Raw genomic sequence first — 23,289 nt, 5'->3', positions numbered from 1 at the left:
GATCAGTTAATTTTCTCAAGTCCTTTGCACAGTGGGGCTTAAAAGTACTGCAAAACTTGGTTGTGATAAGCTGGAGCCCTTGGGATTAATGCCAAAGGTGGCAGTGAGCTGATGTACCACTGCACCATACTGCAGCACTTTTCCTGGGCTAATCCACAAACTCACGGATGCACTCGGAATTAATAAGCAGCATTTCAACACCAGCATTTACAGAAATACTTCAGGATTCCTGGCAAATCTGATCTGATGAACAACCCCACAGATTTCACTCAAATAAAGGTTTAGCAAGTATGTATTTTAAAGGTCAAGGACAGAATAACTTCCCTTTTAGAAGAAGAAGGACCTGTGCTATACTATTTTAGCAGAAAATAACTGTTCATCCTCATTTTGAGGCATGAAGTTATAAAGGAACCACCAAAATAGAGGACTAATGCTCTTACAAATAGGAGGCTAATAGAGGCTACTATGCCAAGGTGTTCCACAAAGGACATACTCTTCAAAAAGACAAAAAAACCCCTGTGTTTGTTGGATAATAACAATAACGAGGATGTGGTATTTTTTCTTTAAAAAACCCCAACACCTTCAGAGATTGTACAGCGGTCCTGAGTAAGTTGGAACTCACACAACAAATATATCTCAAGTTGTTTATAAGTAATAAATTATGGGTTTATTATTGTGATTAATTTGGGGAGCAAAGGGCTTCTGGAAGAGACAACTTGTGGATTAGTTATTCTATAGAAAGAGCAGACATTTTATTTCTGATCAGTTACTCCACTGGAGCTGAAAGATGGAGCACAAAAACAAAGCATACTTTTAAGACCTTAAGAATTATGGGAGTCCTGAGTTGTTCACTGGAATATTCTCATATGCTTCCCACAAAAATAAAACATATCTGCTTTCCTATTTCGATTCATCTTAAAAGTATTTAAGATGACTGGCTTGACTTATATGTAATTATTTAATTGAAGTACAGCACTCTGAGGTCCCAGATGCTAAAAAATACAGATTATCAAAATTTTGGTTGTGCCAATTGCAGTATTCTGTTTTAGGAGGAAAAAAAGTTTTTTAGATAAGTGAAAATAAGGATAATTAACCATTTTGTAACACTGCTGGGGTGATTAATGAACCAGTATCTGCACAGTGCTGTGAAGACGAAGAATCTCTAGTCTTACCATCACCGTATGCTTTCATCCATTTTATCAGCTGCAGCAGGGAGAACAAAATCAATAGTCTGTACAGCATCTAAGCACATAAGACTTCAGCAAATATAACATTTGAAATCTGAAAAGTGAAATAAGATCCCTACAAAAAAAAAGGCTACAGATATATGACACAATTCCTAGGAAGGGTTTATCCTTATTCCACCATTGGCATATTTACTCAGGTGATGAGGACTGATTTTCTCCAAGTTATTAGAGACATTACTGGACTTAATTTGAATTTACAGTGAATGAGTATATACTTCATTCATTAAGTTCCCAATTTTTTTTTTTCATTTCACTGCAATTTTTTTGAGATACATTTCAGCAGGAACTCAGCCATAAAACATTGTATTGCCAAGCAAGACACACATAGGAACAAAGAAACCAAAAATGAACATAGTAGACATTGTACACTCTAGTGGACACTGTGTCTACTAGATACATGCTGGTATCTAGTAAAACAGGTATTTTACCTATTGTTAGGAAAAGCAATTTGTGACTTGACTTAACATTCATTCTAGGTAAGAAGTTAATGTAAATTTTTAACTGTACACAAATCCTGATCAATCTCTTAATTTCTTTGATTACTACACTTGGATATTTGTTACACTACTGGACAACACATCCACTAGAGAACTGTATTTCCTCAATAAAACTGCTATTTTCCACTACACAAAGTATTTAGACAATGTCTGGAGACTGTCAAGAATATAATTTTATAATAACATAACTATTATATTCTCTTAACTAGAAGGATTCTTAAAAATACCAGTAGCATAAAAACATTTGAGGAATATGTATTTTGCCATAAACTTATTTTCTTACTTGAACATTTCTAATTGTAGAATCACAAAACTTTAATTTCAAGGTGACATAGTTGGCACCTTAAGTATTCTTTAAATTCCTTAGGGAGCTAGCTTGTGACACCTACTGCAGTTTACAGCCAGCTTTATTCTCACTTTCTAAATACCTTAGTAATTTTCTTACAAAATCATGGACTCCACTTCCCCGTAGTTAGCACAGCAGTCTGGTACAGAAAGCCTTGTCTGTACCTGAGAGCTCACGATTCATTTTTCCTAGGGTAATTCATACATCTATCCCTTTATCATCATTTTTGTAACAGAATTGATGAAAATATACACACACATAAAGTTATACATAAAAGACACTTAAAGTCAACATATAATTGAACTTAAATGAAATTTTAAGATAAATTAATTAGTCTGCTTAACATTTTCCAGAAATCAATTATGTCATCAATGATGCTGGGGGTACGGATTCCAAGTGTAGTTCAAGAGAAAGGGATGGATTTGAAGTAAGAGAAAGGGATCTTGGAAGTAAACTGAAGTAAGAAATAAACCTTCCTATACATCATACAAGTATTAGTAAGTAAATGATGCCCATGTATATTATGTGGAAGAACAGATATTAAACTGGAGATCCTCAAATTCATGTAATTCTCTTAGATCAGTTCTGAGTAGCTCTGAATGCACCATCAGTTGTTTGTAACCTATTAAGACTATGATGTCTCTCAAAATCCCTTCCAAAATGTTCTATTTGTCTCTAATACATATTACTGTAGTCACTGCAAATTTTAAAAGTCTAGACAAAGATAATTCAGTTTCATCAGTTTAACTTGAAATCATAATGACAAGCTATCCTTATTTATTTTCATTTGTCTATTCAGCCCCAACTGCAGCCCAAACACATTGCTATAAACTGTGAAGCAGGAGTCTGGGGAACAAACGTTTCATAGGTCTGCACAAAAGGACTAGAGCACCTTATTAAAAATAAATGCTAGTGCTTCAGTCATGCCAAAGCCCAAGCCTGCAAACCCTTAACTGTATGAGTAGTATCACCTTTACTTCATCAGTAGTGAAACTTGAAGGCTCTAAAATGGCTCAAAGGGCTGATGAGTAGCACCTAAGTAGGTCTCAAACTATCAAACCCACTGTTTTCTGATTGTTAGCTGCCATCTTGAGAAAGATTTCCTTTGCATCCAGAAAAACATTTATGGCAAGCAGTTAGAAATAAATAAAACAGCTGCAGCTCTGCATAGAAAATCACTGCATGTCACCAGTTGCAGTCAATAAATGAAACACTGGCAAAAATCCACTACATTATACCCTAGACTACTACTGTTTACACTCTGTGCAGGGTAAAAATACTTGTTGACACCTAATCATTGTTGTGCAGGTCTGCAAATCTGCATCTGATTTGATGATACTGCATGACAAAGGAGAACGCTATTTCCAGTTCTCAGCCAGCCTGATAGACTACAACTACACTCTTGCAGCCCTGCAGCCTCTAGACAGCATATCTTGTTTCTTCAGGACAAGCCTGATCTAAATGACATTTTTTTGCCTGTACTTTTTCACCTTTCATTTAAGCTCAAGTAAATTTAAGCCTTTTCCTCATAATTCTTTACCACTGAAATCCTGACACGATGCAGAGGAATTAGCTGACTAACCCAATAAAGACACTTCCTAACATGACTGCTCTATTTTACATCCGTACAGAGCACTGAGGTCTGGGGGAAGTTAAAGAAGTAACTGATTAAAGAGAGGCAAAAATGCAGCATATGTATAAGCAGCATATCGGCAAAACAGGTAGCTGTGTCTTTAAAACATATTTGCAACAGAATAATTAAGGAATAAATGGCTTTCTGTGGAATTAGGAAGCAAGGATAACTGATAGAAAATTATAGGACACAAAAAGACAAACAGCAGTACAAAGTACCAATGTGCAAAATATATGTTCCAGAGCAGCAGCACACACTGCAGGCACCTAATTCCTATTCTTACTATAAATCAAAGTGTACATTAAGGAGATCTGTAATTAGCGGAGTCGTCTATGAAAATAACAGTAAACGAAAACTAGTCAGAAGAGTGGGAAGTGAAAGATGGTCATTCCCGTCTACTTCAAGCATTAAGGATAATAAAAATGTTCCCATTCCAAAGTAAAGCAGTATGGGCTATTTATTTAAAAGGAGATGCAAAATCACATAGCAGAGTCCACAGCCCTCCTCTTGTCTCTCTGAGAATTAAAGGACTCTTTCCATTTAAAGGTAAAGGTGTCTCTACAATAGCGGTATCAAATGCCATGTCATTATCTGGTCTGAATCCATTGATCAACACAGGAAATCCTAAGGGGTGGATGTCATAGGTTTACTTGTTCTAAAAAAACCAAGGGGGAATTTTTTTTTTCTTTCCCCTGCATCACTGTAAAAGAAAGATGTTGAAGGAGGGAGGGGGAGGGTGTTTGCCTAGGGTGACTGACACACACAAAGGAACTAGCCAGCAGCCCCACATTCCAAGCTGATAGCCCTCAAAAGATGGGGGGGAGGGGGAAGGGGCGGAGAGGGAGGTGATGAGGTTTTTTTCCTCTCCTCAGGAAACAGCAGGCATTTCACCTTTGCCCTGACTGGGGGGGTGGTGGGGTGGAAAGGCTTTGAGTTCGCTTTGTTTCCGGCCGGGTCATTTGGCTGCTTCTGGCCTCGGTTCGCCTCCCTTCTCCTGCGTCCTGTTCTGCCCCCAGCCCAGACTTGCTCAGATTTTATCGGAGAGGTTTGACGCTTCTGCGAAGGGACCTTTGGGGCAGTCCTGGCCGGAGCCAGCTGCCGACAGTGTGAGTTCGCAGGAAGAGCCCCCTTTTCCCTTTTCCCTTTTCCCTTTTCCCCTTCCCGGTGGGGGGATCTCCATTGGCGGCCCAACAGCGCCCCCTGCTGGCCAACGCTGAGCACTGCAGGCTCTGCGCCTCCAGGGATCCAACAGCGCCCCCTGCTGGCCGTGCTTAGAATTACGCCAAAAGGCAGAAAGTCCTGAACGGCTCCTTTTTGAAGGGGACTTCTGGGGACGGGATTATTGTTTGGTTGTTTTTGTGTTCTTTTGTTGTTCTGCCAATACACATATATCCTTTAATAAAGGGCTGTTGTTTTTTCTTTTTCCACGCTTCCTCAATTGGAGCCTCTTAATTTTGAATTTACAATTGCTTAGAGGGAGGAGCTTGGTCTTCCTCATAACTCATCCTCCTTAGCAAAACACTTCAGTCTCATTAAACTGAGACATAACTGGCACCCAACGTGGGGCTCAAAGAGAGGAAAGGTTGAAAAGGAATAACTGCCCCTGTGTGATTTACACGCGTTTTGAACCTGCAGGCACCATGATGCTTGGGGGTTGTTGCTTTCCTCTAGCATGCAGCCATGCCAAGATATCTGTCCCACCTGTCGATGTGCTTCAGCTCGGATATTAAGACCCTCATTGCACTAAGTACCTTTGAGTTTCTGCTTTGGATTTATCACATGGAAACTCAGCACCTGTGATTTTCACCTGGAATATGTCCTTAAGGATGCAATACTGCTCTAGCCTAAGCTGCTTCCTTCTGGGTGTTTAAGGATAATGGCACTCACCCCTATGGAGAAATGCACGGGAGTATATCTGCCCAACTCTTCATCCATTTTCCCTTTGGAGCCTCTTAATTTTGAATTTACAATTGCTTAGAGGGAGGAGCTTAGTCTTCCTCATAACTCATCCTCCTTAGCAAAACACTTCAGTCTCATTAAACTGAGACAGTGGAACAATGACAAACGGAAAGCCCAATTTGCGCACTGCTTTGTGAACCAACTATGGCATTTTATCCTTTCTGAGACTGCAAGGGGCATGCCCAGAGCCTATTCTTTTCCTAAGTACTGCTCACCTGGATAAGATTTCAGTTTAGTACTCCTGAATCACTGAATTCCTAAATAATTCTATGTATTGTTTTTTATCAATATTCTTCATAGTATTTCTCCCACAGGTAGAAGATTCCAAGAATAGTCTAAACTAAACATGGTGGCAGTGAAACTGGATTAAAGGACTGGGTAAAAACCTGTCAGGTTTTTTTGCCATCACCTCTATTAGATCCACAATGTCTGACAGAGGTTTGTAGAATTAACTACTGGCCATGTCCACACCTCATCCCAAAGCTAACAGGCAATCCTAATCAACACTGTCCTTAACGCAACTGTCTTTGCTGCAGACAAAGTGTTAAGGGTGCCACATTTCACATGGCTGTCTATGGCCCTGTGACACTGCACAGCCCCCCCAGATTCCTTCATTCCTCTTTTTGTTTACGTCCTTAAAAGAGCACATTCTTGTGTTTATCTAGACTGCATTTGATAACTATATATCAGGTAATTATTGTAATTCATGAATATTCCTTCTGCTGTTTTTCTGAAGCTTCTTCCCAGGTGGCAGGACCTCATTATTTTTAGGATGATCATTGGATGCAATTGCTCCTAACAGTCACTCACAGCTATCATGGTATTATTTCAGATGTACTTGCTGGCTGCAGTTCCTGGGCTCCCTTTCCTTTTCTTTTTCGTGAGGAATAAATTATACATTTGTTTTGTTTCAAATCAGACAGCATCGAAAACAGCATAATAAGATATGACAGGTTATAGGAGAAGTCAACTCTTGAGAATTCTTTTATTTCCCTATGCCAAACCTGAAGATGCCATAAACTCAAATCTTCTATCCCAGTCATAAAATTTTAATTAGCTAAGCTAAAAACACTGGTACTATTTACCACAATTCTTATTTCTTTTTTAAACTGCTAGATTTAACACTACAGAAACAGGCTGCAGATTGCAAAGGCCATCACTAGTATATTAATACTCTGCTTCGGCATACACGTGAGCATTCTGTTCAGCTTCATTATAATTAATCAGTAATCTGGTCTCTTGTTTCTCACTGCCAAATGATAAATTAACTACTAGCTACATTCATGGATGGAATATTAATTTATACAGTGCCCTAGGGGTACTTCTGTATGTAGTACAAGACGCCCAATGAACAGATCTCATTCAAAGCTTCAGCAGAACTATGAAACAAAACAGTAAATCTAGTCTGGATCAGCTGCAACTGTACGAAAACTGGAGAGATCTGTATCAGCAATTTTAATAACCACCACTGAAATATAAAAAATTAAATTCAGACATCACCTGGAATAATGAGTCCTCTTTTAAATGCAAACAATCAAGCACCTTTCCATGCAGAGAGTATTTTCTGGAGGTTTGTGAAAAACGCTCTGACTTTTTCAAGGTCAGATTATGTTGTCAGAGCACAGCACCGTGTGCATGTTGTGTAATGGGGAAATTTGCCAGTTCTAGGAGGGAAGTTATTTTTTTTCCCTAGTTGCTCTGCAATATCTGTTGAAGCTTCCCACTTTACCCACGAGGACAGCAGATGGATCCAGAGGTTCTGCCTCTGGCCTTGCCTGTTACAACATTCCTTATCTGCTGCAGGTTTTCTCTTTCAGCACCTTGCAGCTCTCTAGTGCATAAAAATGACCTTTGCACAGGTGCCGAAATGATATGCAACTATTTGCCTCTTTCGTAGTCTTCTTTCAGGTTTATCTTCATTTTTCTAGCCTTTGAATGTCAGAGAAGATAGAGAAAGTATTAATTTTTAATACAGGGGAAGGAAGTTCCATGAAATACTAATGATCTTGGGTCACTTGGCAGTACCAAAATACGCTTAAGACGCATTATTTTGCAAAAATTGCAGTATAACACAATTCACATTTTTTATTCAGTAGAAACGAAAACATAACAAAACTTGAAAGGGGAAATTCTGTCCTCTGTTGGTTTTTCACAGTTTAAAGAAAACTGTATACAGGATGAGCTGTTGGTAGGACCACAGGGGTGACTGCAGCCTCTCTGTAAATTGTTAGACTGCATTTTGGTATCTCACAGCATTCCAGCCCAGAGTGATCAAATAAAGGCATCTGGTCATTTGACTACAAACTGCTTGAGTTTTGAGCCTGTCAGCAATCCAGAATGGCTCTCATAGTACAGGGAACACAGCACCAGAAAATGCTTGCCAAGAATAGGATGAAAACCACTGAGAAAGAAACAGGGTTACTGTCAAATTTCTAACATAATATTATTAATTATTATGAAGCTTTCTCTCATTTTTAATTTCTTTCTTGTTGTGAAGTCAATCACTGCAGCACACATAAAACATTTTCAAGCTTTAATTATAAAAGAATAGGCAATATGCTTTGAAAGCAGCACAGAGATTTAGCTAACTCAGACATTTCAAGCAAGGCTCACATTTTCATTTCACCTTCTGTTCTTGCATTTTAATGTTTTAAGCATCCTGCTTCATGAGAAAGATATCACTTATTGCTTGGCAAATCTCAGCCAGCTCCTGCTCTCTCTGGCCCTGACAATTCTGTCCCCGGTACAATCTGACAGGACACAGCGGAATGGGGCAGGGGAAGCAGCCCCAGCACTAGCTGCCAGACTGTGCAGCTGAGGAATACTGCTTGGAAGGGAATGGTGGATCTCACTGTCTACACTGCTACAGGGAATAAAGGGCTTATATATCCAAACACTGTATGGAGCTGCTCCTGCAGGAGTACGAGTGGCTTGTCTGCACGGAGTGCAAGGCTCCGGATGAGCCACCACAGCCCATTGCAGTCACTTATCTGAGGCTGACATAAGACTCGGTCACATCTTCATTTACCACCTCTGCCAGGGGTTGGGGACCTCACACAGAGGCCACAGAGCACAGGTTTGACTTCTTCATTCCAGATGCAAGGTTTTTGGAAGGAAAAAGAATTGGATAAGTGCTTTTGAGCTTCAGCTGTTGTCCTTTTGGAAGGCTAATCACTGAATTTATCAGTAGAGGGCACAAGAAAACTGCAGTCCTCATCAAACATGCATCAAACTAAAGGAGGGCTCCCAAGGTGATCCTCAACAAGCTACTGGGTTAGCTTTACCCATTCTGTTTAACTTTAAAAACAAAACAAAACCCTGGATCTATCATATATAACGTTGGTTGAATAAACACTATTAGTTCATCTGAGATAAAATTTGTGATATTAATAACTGCAGGATGTTTCAAATATCCAGCTATCTGAAAATCTGAATGTCTGAAAATGAGGATTTATAAACTGCAAATGAAAAAACTAGTCCCTAGTGATATCAGGCAAATAAACAGCATGTTGGTAGATGTTAAATCCTAAAGCATAAATAATCTCCTTAAACCTACATCTGTGAAACCCAACAGTGAACTTATAAAAATCTGTCCCTTATGCTCAACAGAAAATAATTTAAGCAAACAAAAGATGAAAAACAAGGTGGCCAAAATGCTCTTCACTATTGGGTTGTTGGATACAGAGGACCTTGGCAGAACTGACTTGATTTGGTTGAAAAGAAAACCAGCCAACCATCCTACAATTTGCAATGCAAATTTGAGCACATTATTTAAGGCCATTAAAAAAAAAGCAGCTATGGATGGATCATCCACAGTAACCAACATATTTTAAGTGAGGATATAATCTTTCATCCTCAATTAGGGTGGGTGGAGTTTTGCATTTAGGATGTTGCAGTTCCTTTGAACTTTGATTCTCACAGCTTAGTTTGTATGTTGTACAGAGAGATCTTTTGGTTTCCAAAAAATTACCAAGCACTTACACAAATGCTCTGTAAATTGAAGGACTCAGATCTTAGTTAATTAGTAGGCTGAATATTTAGAGAAAGCCTATTTCCACTTCTATTTAAGGATTTATTTCCAGATGTTAAGTACCAGGCTAGGAAAGATGTAAATTGGGTTGATCCAGACTGTTTTCTGAGATCTAAACTGTCTCTACTGTTGTGTTATCAATGCAAAGAATGACATTTGAAAAGAGTCTTCCCTTCACCAAGTCAGTCAAAAACTTAATACAAAATCTGTTACCTAATTTGCCCATTTCATTTGTAGTTGTTTGTAACAACCTGTCTTTGTTTTTATGTGATTTACGTACTCGCATCTTCCTCGTAAGTCCACTTCTATCATTCCATTTTAAAGGAACCAAGCAGGTTATCTGCTTTACCAGCATCCACAGATGTATGGCATTAAAGGTATTTTTTTCCAGTATCTCGCTGAAGAGCAGTAATGCATTTATGTCTGTATTTATGTTCCCCTAGATCCAGGAAGGTAGCTACATTTATATGCAAGGAGTTAACCCTATTTTTGGTTACTCAGGCACTCCCCCAATGACTGACTGTAATTTACAGATAGAAGATGACAAAGTGCCAATTATGTAGAGAGCTTTGAGCAGATAAACAAATTACTAGTCTATGCAGATTTCTACCTATGAAATTGCAATACCAAAGACAGTTCTTTCATTTTGGAGAATAGAACTAATATTTTTCCTTTTTCCCCCCCTCAATATTTTTATTGCCTAAACAGAAGATTTCAAAGTTTTGATTCTTTTCTGATAATACACAGAGCACAAACAACATTCATCCTGGATGAAATAAAATATGCAATTAGCCTGCAGTTAAAGGACTTTTTGAAAAAAATGTGACTGCCTACTCTACTTTGAAAGTTTTTCAGTAGAGAAATCCATTTCAAGAAATCTTCAGGCAATTTTCAAGTGAAATCCTTGACAGAACAGACATTCCTCTGCTGAAACTGTAGGTATTAACTCTGTTGTCTAAAAGACTCCACTTATAGCCAGGAAGTCAGGCATCATTAGCTGCCTGGGCTCTGATGCACAAGTCTTATCAGCTCCTAATGGCCTGTAAAAGAGAAAGGAGGCACGTGGATCTTGTCTAGTTGGAGAAATTCAAAACTGAAGAACTAAGGCTTTCTTAGACAAAGCAGGGCAACAAAGCACTGGTTTACTCCATGTCTTGGGTGGTTCTGGCAAGAAAAGGAACAGATTGAGTATTTATTATAAAGTCTCTGACCATGTTTGGAAAAAGACATCCTGATTTTATGTGATATCTGTAACAATGCCATGGAATCTGTAAGATTCAAGTCTGTTGCTGGGAGATGAAACCCCATAAATGAATTACTTCTGAGCATAACTCCCCTTACAACATCAGCATGCTGGAAGTCTGAGGAAGCATTCATTTTCTTTCGGACTTTCATGATGATAACTGAGAGACTGTAGTCCTACCCTCTACAGGTGTGTGATAAAGCTGAAGTATTTTTGTTATGAAAATAAAAGTAAACACAAATATTAGAACAGAAATGGTAGAAAGCTTGACATGAGCCTTTGGCAGTTCATAATATGCTCTTTATATCTTTTCAGACTCTTGAATAGTCTTCGACTGTGTGCATGTCATTCCTCCATGGTCACAAACTTCATGAAAGCACAGGAGACAATAGCTGGCTCTCTCTTCTTTGTCCTCTCAGCCATTCTGTGCTCCACTAGAGATGGAAACACTGAGAGTTCCAGTGATCCATCAAAATCCTAACTACTCGGAAACTTTAAGCCTGGGGTTTGGGTTCTTTTTTTTCTTTTTCTTCACACACAGGTAGATAGACTTCCCCTATCAGTAACTGGCAGGCTAAGGAGGCAACAATGCAGCACACTAAAAGAACCCCGAAAACTCACTGTTAGGCAATATTCCAAAAAGCATTAATACAGCTTCAGCCATTCCCAAGAAGGAAGTGCATCCTGTGCTTGAGTAAGATGCAGTGCCATGAGGGTTAATTAGATCTACAGGTGGCCTCAACAAGTGATTTGCTTTGGACTGACTAGAGCTGGCTTAACTGCAGCATGTCAAATAATGGTATTGCACAGAAAAACCCATATGTAATAGATCTATTGGAGAAAAGGCATTATTCCTGCAGGGCAAGGTTGCTGTACCCAACAGTTATAGCTGGGCAGCAGCATGGAAGACATCTACACACAGGCAGCCTGATGCTCCATATCTGCCTATTACCTTACTTGTGTCATATGGGCTATCAAAGGGGAGTATTAATGAAGCTTTAGAAATAAATAGATAAAAAAGCTAGTGTGAAAACAAGAATTTTCCCTGCATTTTATTTTATTTGTTGTAAGATAATCACATTTTCCATAATGCAATTAAGTAAACATCCATTGCCTAGGTTCTCAGTAAGGGTACCTATGATCTTGTGTAACACTTCCAGGAATTAACATTTTTCCTTTAAAACTGAAATAGTTGACAAATCACTGAGATATCATGTTGGTACACTGTAGATCAGCCTGGTTTGTAGTTCTCTCTGAGTCTTCCAGTTCAGTGCTCTGCATGCCTCATCACCAAACATGCAGTGAGTAGCTACTGAGGCAAGAATGTAAACCACAGAATCACAGAATATTCTGAGCTGGAAGGGACCCACAAGGATGACTGAGTCCAACTCTTAAGAGAATGGGCCATATGGGGGTCAAGCCCATGACCTTGGTGTTACTGGCACTGTGTTCTAACCCACTGAGCTGATCTCAGTATGAGTCTTCCTAAGACCTACTCTTCAGTGACTTCATTACTTGTTCATAAATAGATTGGTTTGTCTTCAACTGATGCTCAGGGCAGCATGTATATAAATTTTGGTATCGGGTTTAAGGTAAGTAATGTCTTGTCTGCAGTTGCATATATATATATATATATATATATATATGACAACAAGTATTATGGCTGGCAGAATATGATCCCTAAAGACTACTACTTATTATAAACAGTTGTGTTTATTGGGAAAGTCAAATGAAGACTAATTACTCTGACAATTGGAACAATTCCTAATTTTCTATCATTAAGTCAACTTGGTTTCATCTTTTTAAGCTTAATTATTATAGTCTGAACAACTACCCCATGGCAGCCTCCTAGTGGTAACTAGAACTCCCTAGGTTGCAGAGACAGACAACTCTAGTCCTGCTGAGGCTGGTGGCACATTCCAAGGGGCAGGAACATCGCAGGGAAGGCTGTAGCTTATAGCAAAACTGAAGTCTTGGAAGAGGTTGAGCTGCACTCAGTTCAAATCAAAGATTCCAGACACTTCAGCTGCAAAGATATGCCACAGTCCCTTAAAAACAGAAGCTGCCTACACTGTAAAATAACAACCACCTAACACCATGCACGCCTTTCCTGGGCTTTCCCAATGGGTTTGGTCAGGCACTTAAAAGGCTTCCCTGCAGGATACAACTCTGTACCATCACATGCAGCCCAGCACTGCAAGGCTATAATCAACTGCTGTGCCCTTTGATATCCCTTTACCAGACACAAGCCCTGAACAGTCACATCGTATTTTCCTTTCCATTTAATTCTTCATCTTGTATTTGCTATAGTAACAACTTGCAGCTGGAGGCAAATAAATCCTAAATTATGTGTGTTGTGGAAAAGTCCATTAGCCAAGATTTCATTATGTTAAGTGTTCTGCGGACATTCCTGCCACAAAGAGCTTAAAAATCTATAACTAAGTCTACAGCTGACAAATTAATAAAGTGGACTTTGGGGAGTTTGTTGAAAAACCAAACACGCATAACTCCACACACAGTGACACAGTACTGGTAAAGAAAATAACAGTGAAAATAGTGTAATAACTGCAAAGCCATCCTTTTATAGTCTCCAGAGAACTTTTTATCCATGTTATTCATACTTAAATAGGCAAAATATTTAATATGTATATTTATAATTATTTTTCTCTTCATACTTTAATCTAACGAGAAGGTTAAAGCAACATTCAACTAAATATCAAAATCAAGTCAAGATTTTCCAGTTAGTTTTCAGTAGATGTTTGGTCTGTGCATTATTGATTAAATCCAGTGTTTCACAACCTTTTGCTACCATAATATGAGGTTACCTTGGCTCTGTGCCACTTTTTTACGTTCTTACAGTATTCTTTTCCTCTGTAGATTAATGCATACAGCAGATACGAAACCACCAAGTCTATTTAGATAGGTCAGTCTTTTGAACAATGACAGTTTACTGCTGTCTTTTTAAATGCCAACCACCAAGAAGCTCCACATTTATCTGGCTCATGGGCTCCACTACAATAAAGACTTTTTTTTTTTTTGCAATCACCTTCATTTCATTCAGGATGCTACTGTGTTGTTTAGCTAAGTTCCACACGTATGGTAAACTTCAAACTTTACCGTTTAGAAGTTTCTGTCTGAATTTCCCCCACGGCCTGTCTTCACGAGACACGAGGGTCTCTCAGGATGACTCCTGTGCCCAGGAGCCTGGCATGCAGCTCAGGAAGAGAACCCTCCCTGCTGAGCCTCCGAGGCTCCCAGCACAGGCAGGAGGAAGGAGCAGCAGGACTGCCCCAAGCCCAGCCTGAGGACACAGTCAGTGTGTCAGTGGGCCCAACACGGTACGAGCTGGAACCAGCCAGCCAGGGCCACCCTCAGCTGTCAGCCACAGTCAGCCACAAGTTTATCCCATGATGTGAGATATCATCTTAAAGGCAGGACGGATTTCATCCTGTCACAAGACAGGACTCATTGTGCCAAAGCACAGGGAGAGCAGCGATATACAGCTTTCAGGTTTCCTAACCCTGAGAGGGTATCTACCTGTCCTAGAGTAGGTTACTGCCATTACCTTAATTACTGCTTTAATTTAATTGGGATTATCATTACTCATAGGAAGATATGTAACACCACTGACTCTGGATGGCATTTGGCTTGTTTGTATTTATTATGAATGGTTATAAAAATGTTAAGTACCATCAGAAAGAAAACCGATTACTCAATCTTGGCTCATTCAAATGGATGCTGGTTAATATTAAGGAACTTATTTCTACTACAACTTCTGTAGTGCCAATGATAAGCATTCCAAAATTATTTAAAGGTATCATATTGTCCGCAGACGTCTGAAGTACATATTCACATTACCCTCATTCCTGGAGCCTAGGTGAAATTACGTTCAAAGCTGTGATTCTCACACACCAACACCTGGAGCCTCAACTAAACCAAGAAATATCCTGGGACTCCCAACACCAAAAAGTGTTAACAAATCTAAGCTAAATCAATATTAGCTCAAGAATAAGATAGATAGTTTAAAAACAAATACAGGTAAATGCACAGGAAAAAAATAATACTGTCACAAAGGGCTAATAGTGCTGTATAAATAAACAACAAATCAACCAAACCCCCCCCCCCCACCAACACAATTGACTTAAAGGCACATTCCTGATACTACACACGTATTTTCATGGCAAGTCTTCCATTAAGAAAGCAGCTAGTCATTAACCAGGAATGAAGGATTCTGCTACTAACAACATTCATAATGCTGGAATCAGAAATGCAATGCAAATCAGTATTTACTAGGAAGTGTTCCCCTCCAGTGCTCATTTTATGTCTCTAATGCAGCACTGAGCATGGAATTTCTAGTCACCAACAGAATTCCTTCCCTTTCATTCATCTAGTATGCAACAGCTCTTATCTCCTGGGCCATAACATGTCAAATACTTCTACATAATTAAAGCCACACTGATTGACTGGCTAAGAATATCACAGGGGTAAGCTTCTTTTTAAAGCTGCCTTATTTCTAATCAAGAGCTGTCTTCCAGTAACACAGTATTTTGTGCCTAAAGGACATTTTATATATCTATATATATCTATATAGACATATAAAGATATATATATATAACATTCTTTTATCATCTACAATACAGCAATAACAAGAAAATATCATTGTACTCTGATATCCCTTTGTGGTAAATCAGAGACTATGAGGACAGCAAGAGGTACTTAGTGAGGCAGGCAAAGTGCACATTTTTGTTAAGTATGGAAACCACAATTAACATTCCTCCCTTGATATAAACCTTTATTGCATTCCCAGACAGAACTTTTCCGTGTCTCATTGGTTCATTCATATCTGAGATTTGTTGTGATGGTGGGGTTTATTTAGGAAAGAAAATAAAAATCTGTCATAAATCAGTGACAAGGCTTACATCTTGTCAGGTTATTTTATATTTTGCTGTACTGTTAGCATTCTTTTTACTGTTCGTTCTTTTTAAATACAAATCTGTTAAGGGTAAATTTAAACATCAAGGCAAGCAATCTGGTAGCATGGCAACAACGTGCTATGCTGCATAGTAAGAACTGGGAACCAGGCAAGTCTCTTCTTTATATACTGGATTGGTTTATAAGAGTAGAAATATTTCTGTTCTTTGTGTAACTGCCTTTGTGATCATTCATCTATTAGTAGTTGTAGTCATCTTTAAAACTCAAGACAGCACAGCAACCCTGTGAAACCTGGTATCAGTCAGGATGGCCATCCTTAATAGACAGAAAAGCTGCAGATTAGAAGAAAACATTAAAGATTTCATTCCCAGGAGAGAGATTTGGTATGGATTTGAGGAGCATAGCAGCCTTGAAGCAATCTTGCTTCTGCACGAGAAGCAAGCAATACCATCTCCAGGCACTCCCCCGATGTGTTGAAAAGTCATCTCTTGGCTTTCACAGTGAGATTTGAGACCGATTTCAAGATTTGACTAAACCAAAAGGGTGCACTTGCCCTTGCACTGAAATAAGTTTTGGTGGTAGCTGGCATCAGTGATTCTAGAGAGAATTGCCAATTCATTGATGTCATTTCACTCTCAGTGATAGCAGAAAAAAGAGGAATTAAAACCCTACGTCAATTCTAGAACAGAATCTGGTCTGTGCAACACCCACTCTCTTCAGTTAATCCAGTAACCCAGGAATATATCACCATTTTGTTGGGGCAGGAAAAGGCAAAGTTAAGTAGCACTTCTAATCTTCTGGTCTTGGCACTGGGTGACAGAAAGTCCACCCAAGCACTTTTGTTTCTGGGTAGTGCATGAAGGGCAGTAAATAGGTGAAGGGCATTGTGGGAATATTATTTTCATTATTACTCTTTCTTTCTTTCACACAAAAATAAGCTGGTTCACTGAACTTGAATGCCAAACACAGCTACTCTTTCTGGGACTTTCTAATATTACTGTTTAGATAGGTGCTGTCCCTTTAGAACTTGTGCTTCTCACCCTGGGTTATGGCTTGTATAGAGGGGGAAAACTGCTGTTTAAAAATATTTGTTTGGAGGGGTTTGGAATAATTGAGCACCAAAGCAGACAGACATAGAAACTGAATTTTTTGCTCCTTGGTAGCTTTTTATCCTCATTTAGTGCAGATAACACACTGATGATTCCATAAACTTGTGTTTTAGAGAATTTGAGAGAGGTATCACCTTGATTTTGCAACTGCAGCTTATGCTTCATTCTGGCTCCCCAATTCTGCCTAAACATCTACACTTCAAATATTCCTCTTCCTTCCTCTTCTTCCTCTGAGAATTTTGATATACAGACATACCACTATCACCACCAAATGCTGTTGTTTCCCCTCTTTCTTTCCTTCCTGCCTTCCTCCCATGTTCTCTTGCTTTCCAATATGCTAATTTTATTTCTCTGATCAGTTCAAACTCCTAAAGTAAGTCAGTACTTACAGGTGTCCAGGTATCTCCTGCATGTAGATGAGTTTTCTCTGTGTTTCATTAACATAACCACTTCAAAAGTCCCTTCTCTGTCACAAATGCTTCGTGACAGCAAGAGTTGGTTCCACAAGGGTTTTGATGCACTTTGCTTCTTCCTCAGTGTGAAATGCTGCAATGGCTTAATCTTTGATCTTAATCTGTGAGTGAGGATCTGTGGGTGCTACAGGGTCATTTTCCTGACACCAGTGGTCTTTTGCATGGCATGATGCCTTGAAGAGCCCCTTCCAGAGGCCCTTAAGAGATCTGTCCATGTGATTCTCCCACAGAAAGGTACACTATTTTTGTGAGGAATGAGGTGACATGGTCACTGCTGACTGTTGCTAGTTTATAGCGTGCAATTAAGGTTTACCTGAAGATATGCAAGGTCTTCTACATTTATTCCTATGCTTCCTTCTTCAGCTGCTTATCCAGAGGACGAGACCACACTGATCCCAGGGGATCATTCTGATGTCACTCCTAAAATCTCAGCTAAATGAGACTCTTTCTGTGGACTCAGTGAGATGGAATGATGAAAGTCTATACACAAGAACATGAATTCTCCATCACTGTTTATCTGCTAAAATATCAATTTTCTGTTCAGTTTTTACTGGAATTACTATCCACTAAATCCCCCAGAGAACCCTGCAGTGTCATGCTAAGATAATCAGTTGGCTGTCACTCACAACAAATCCAAAGTGGAACAACTGGAAAGCAGAGATGACTCTTCTACAGTCACTGCAAGAAAAGTATCTTACTGGAGAAAATGTAAGTGAACTCAAAAAGCCCTGTGTTCCCATGTTACATAACATCACTCAGCATTCTGGACTCCTGTGGTCAAGCATTTAGACCTGCACACTCCCCAGAACTGTGTCCCCACTCATGGTTAGTGTTGCTAAACTACTAGGTTGGGCTGTGAGCTGTTTGTTGTTGGTTTTTTTTAAGATGTTGCTATACTCAAGAAGAAGTGAACATGCTCACTGTGACCACTCCTTAGCTAAATCTAAGCTCTGTAAGACTTTCACTAAATCTTCATGGATCAGATCCTGTGAATCCTTAATACAAAGGTGGATGATGTACTCAAGAAAAACTTGCAAGACCAGGCCTCTCTCTTGGAGAAATGTTTCAGGAATAAAACCAGCAGATTTCACTCTTTGAAAATGATCATGGTAACTGTACAATTGACTTGGGGAGAGGAACTTCTGCAAAGGTTGTAGCTGACAAGTGCATCCATGAGGAAGATCTCTCAGAAAGCGAAAGACAGAAATCTGGAAATAATGCTAGTTAGTAATATGCTCAGAAATATTCCTAATATCAGTGTTCAAAACAAAGTTCAAAATCTACTTCATTCAATTAACAGAATGGAAATACTCAATCTGCCTTTTAAGTAATAAAGCAATAACAAGTTATTCCCTTGTGGCTGAATCTTCATTACTAACCCTGTAAACAGAAGGGCTATATTCAGAAGGAAACTCCATCTTAATAATTCAAAACAGACAACTGTCCCAAGATACTCCTCCATGCAGTTCCCACTGGCAGCCCAGGTTGGTATCAGCGAATGTCTGCACTGCAGAAGTACTGTTTGAAAATCCTTATCTCAACTCCAAACCTCCCACTGGTTGTAAGTGACATATTTCGTATATCTTTTTGCCAACTTTCCTTTCCTTTTCATTTACTTCTATTTCAAAAGGAAATGATCCCTTCATGCATGAGTATACTTCAGAGTATGCATCTCCAGCAGTATTTCATGTAACCTTATCATCTGAGAGGAATGACACTTTTTCCTTTTCATCCCTACCTACAGGGCTTCTACCCTTCCTCTTTCGCTTAGGTGGAAGCACCTGTGAATCCCAGAGTTTTCTGTGCCAGTCTTTGCTCAGCTCTAACTTACTCTTCTTGAAGTGCAAATCACCTGCCTCTGCTGCAGCAGGTGAATGAAGACAGTAAGTACTGCAACAAAAAAGGAATGTGGTACTCAAATGACAGTGCATTTACCTACCAGCATCAGAAACAAACCGTTCATTCTAAGCATGGTTTTACCAGTTGTGTAAGACCTTTATTCTGAAAAATAGTATCATTACCCAAGATAAGACTTAAGTCCAGACAAAACTGAGAACTGGAATGAAAGCCCTCTTCCATGGATGCCATAACAAAGCCTAACTGCTGCATGTTCAGCTCCTGCAGACAACACAAGCCTAAAGTACTGAACACTTCAATAATCACATGGTGCTTTCTTGAGCTGCTTTTCATACAGCTCTCATGGGAAAATGGGTCCTCAGGAAAAAAAGTGAAGTCTTACATATAATACTCTTCCCAGTAGACTAAAAGCATTTGCAAGTATCTAAAGTACTTATAATGAGCATTTGACTCAGCAATTGCAAGTTTTTTTGAGTCTAAAAACCAGCGAATTCTGATTCGGCTTTCAGCTCTTCCTCTTGTGAAGTGCACCTAACTGCATCAGTGCTTTATTTTCTCCAGCTAGAACTGCCATTATGTCTCTTGCACTAATGCTGCAAGGCTTTAATTGCCTTGCAGGAGTGCCAAGAAATATCAGATAGGAAAGCTCTTGATTGCAAGTAGTATGCTTGTATCTACATTGAAATAAAAATATTTCAAGCAAATACGTCTTCCTTGGGAAGCTTATAGTAAGGTATTAGTTTGTACTAATAGTAATGTACGGTTACACAGATAATAGAAGCCAATGTATCCTACTGATATTACACTCCATCTTTACTGAGATGCATGGATTAGTCCTGGAATGAAAGCTCTAGTTCTTTCTAAAAAAAAAATCTGACTTCTTGTATCACGTTTGGATATGCACAAGCATGTAGCTCCTCATAGGATCATAACAATTCATGTTCCAAAGAAAGTCAGAGGTCTCTTGTCCAATATTCTGCTCAAACCAGGGTCATCTGTGAGGCCTGAGCAGTTTGCTCAGGGAATTATCCAGCCTGGTCTTAAAAACTTCCAGGGACAAGAGACCACACAACCTCTCTGGGCTACCTTGTCCCCATGTATGACTGTGCTTGCGGGGCAAGAGATTTTGCTTTCATCCAGTCTGAACCTCTCATTTCAACATATGCCTTTTGCCTCTCATTCTCTGCCACAAAGCACTGTGTTGAGTCTGGTTCCACTTCCCTGAAGACCTCTCTATAAGTACTGGAAGATGCTGTTAGCCCCCCCCAAAGCCTCCCTTTCTGCAGACTGAGCAAGCCCCACTTCCTCACCCTCTCCTCACAGAGCCTGGCCTCCAGCCCCAGACACTTTAGTGGCCTCCATAAAACCCCAGTTCATTAATACCTTGTACTGGGGGGACCAAAACTGGACCCAGGATTATAAATGCAGTCTACTGAATGCTGAGCAGAGGGGAATAATCCCTTCCCTTGACCTGGCTGCATGGTTGTTCATACAGGCCACGATGCTCCTGGCTGTCTGTGCTGCCAGGGTATGTGGCTGGTTCACGTGCAGATTGCCATTCACCAGGACCTCTGGGCCTTCTTGGCAGGGCTGCTCCCCAGCCTCTACCAGTGCAGTATCTTAAAGCATGAAATAATTGCCCTGTTTATTTAAACACAGATTACAAGGGGGATGGATATAAAAAGTCTGCAGAAGCATCTAAACAGTGACATGTTCAAAGGCCACAACCAAGATTTTGTTCTGAACAAAACCAGCATCTTCCATATTCCTCTCTCTGAGTTTCTGAGCTAGTAGCTTGGAACAGATCACTTGTTAATTTCTATATCCTCAGCACAGGAATATAAACTGGAAGATGTTTAAACCATGGCATTTTCACAAATTATTTCTTAGCAAATATTCTTATCAGAACAGCTGGAGAGACAGCAAAATTATGCTTCTTGAAGTGGTTTCTCATGTTCACAGCCTTAAGTAAAGGTCACTTTTTAAAGATCTAGCTCTTGTTTAAATTCATGTCCAGTCTGCAGCTCAGAGATTAATCAAGTAACTGCACAAAACATGGTTTTCGAGATTCTTCCTTGGAATCATAAGACTTTGACCAAAAGAACTGAGCACCTACAGCCTTTGCAAGAACACTTTACCATCAGAGAGAGGATCAAGGGGAAGCAATAATGCATCTACTGATCAGAGGCAACACTGCATTTTTAAAAACAGGTTTAGATCTTTCCAAGTGCAGATAAGGGCTAAACTATCAGAGAATTTAGGAATTCTTACAATCAATCAAGGTTTACAAGGACAGTTCTGCAGTCTGAAATCCTATGAGGCCCAAGCAGAATAAGGACAATGGCTTCCACTTTAGCAGTTCAGTATTCATAGAACAGCATTTGAAAGCAAAGCTCTCTCTTCCCTGTTCCATATGGAGTAGAATCAGGACTATACAGTGATAAATTGCCATCTTATGTTGTAACATAAACTTCAGTTTTTTGCTTTTCAACTGTTAACCAGCACATACTGTATTTCACTAAAATACCTCTCTTTTAAAGTTACCTTATTTTGGAAATACTGTAGCTTACACAAACCACATAAAACTACGATAGCAGTTGTTTCTGTTTTTCAGTTCTGCTGGTTAAGTAATGAGGGATTCTTGGGTAACAGGCATAATAGATGAAAAACCTCTCCTGCAAACGACTTTCCCAGCCCCTCCTGGGAGATTATAAGGTGGTCTTGACCAGGTAATACAACTGAAACACTATTTGCATTTTTCACACAAACTGCTCACAGTAATTTCAGACTTTTCTTAAGCATCACTGCAATGCATGTTATCTCTGTGCTATGAACATTGACTGATCTCTTGTCTTTATTTAAATTTGGTTTTTTGTATGCCCTCACTAGCATGCAACAACCGTCAAAACGACACTGAGGACGCAAAGTACGTAAATCTGAAAACACAGACTGTCAGTTGAGGCAAAAGAAGCCAGTCTGACTTTCCAAGATGCAGCTCCAAACGCAGCATTCCCTTTCCCCCACCCCCATCCCTTTTGTTACGGCAATACAAGCCACCACCAACATACATATTCAGAAAACTGTTCAAAAAGAGGCAAACAGACCTTGCTATAATGTCTCATGCTGTTTATACCAACAAAAATCAAGTATCTGTAACGGAGCAGCTTTTTCTCTCCAGACCTCATGATGAAGGGAACGGGAAAAGAGTGAATCAAAGGCTCCGATGCCTTTGCTACAGTGGAGGCATGAAATCAGAAACGAATACAAACTCCGAGCGGTGCTGCATTATAGGAGGGCTCCTCTCGCATTCCTTTTGACTCCCGTTAAGACGAACAGGGGCTGAAGCCTCCCGCCCTCCCGCAGAACACTGACACGATGCGGGTGTTGCACGGCCGGTCCCCCCGGCATGGGGCGGCCGGGCCGAGCCCGGGGCCGGCCGGGGGCACCGAGCGGGGCCGCCGCCCGGCCCTCCATCGCCTCCACCCGAACCTTCCCCGGGCACGGCGGCGCCGGGCGGGCACCCCCGGGGCCGGACCCCGCGCCGCCAACCCCGACCCCGGCCGCGGCCACTCCGCCGTGCCCCGGGGCTCCCCCGCACCCCGGCTCCCCGTCCGCTCGCGGGCAGCTCGGCTATCAGGGGACGGGTATGGACATGGGGATGGGGATGGGGATGGGGATGATGGGGATGGGGATGGAGATGATGGGGATGGGGATGAAGCGGGAGCAGCCGCTCGTGGTGGGGGCAGCCCCCAGGCCCAATTTAGGGCTGGCGCGGGGCGGGGGCTCCCCCGAGGGGACCCGCGGGGGTTCTGCCGCCCCACCCCCGACTGAGCCGCCGGTGCCCGCGCCGACCCCGGCCGGTCCCCCACCCCGCGCCCCCGGTGCCAGTGCTTACCGCGAAGCCGCGCGGTACCAGTGCCGATCCCGGTGCCGATCCCGGTGCCGATCCCGGTGCCGATCCCG

General features: G+C 40.6%; 1 protein-coding gene across 4 annotated transcripts in view; it reads right to left on the bottom strand.

Moving 5' to 3' along the window:
- The window catches only part of APBA2 (amyloid beta precursor protein binding family A member 2), a 97,113-nt gene that overhangs the window by 73,706 nt on the left and 118 nt on the right, over positions 1–23,289 (bottom strand). For 3 of the 4 annotated variants that reach the window (XR_003530051.1, XM_027657567.1, XM_027657570.1), the window contains exon 1: positions 23,222–23,289. The gene's annotated coding sequence lies outside the window, so the exon portion shown is untranslated. The remainder of the gene's footprint in view (positions 1–23,221) is intronic. The other variant, XM_027657568.1, reaches the window with a different exon arrangement.

This window comes from Corapipo altera, unplaced genomic scaffold (genome assembly GCF_003945725.1).
Source record: "Corapipo altera isolate COAL_440 unplaced genomic scaffold, ASM394572v1 308, whole genome shotgun sequence".
NCBI lineage: Eukaryota > Metazoa > Chordata > Aves > Passeriformes > Pipridae > Corapipo > Corapipo altera.
Note: the sequence above shows the minus strand (reverse complement) of the source record. Positions and strands in the feature narration are given on the sequence as shown.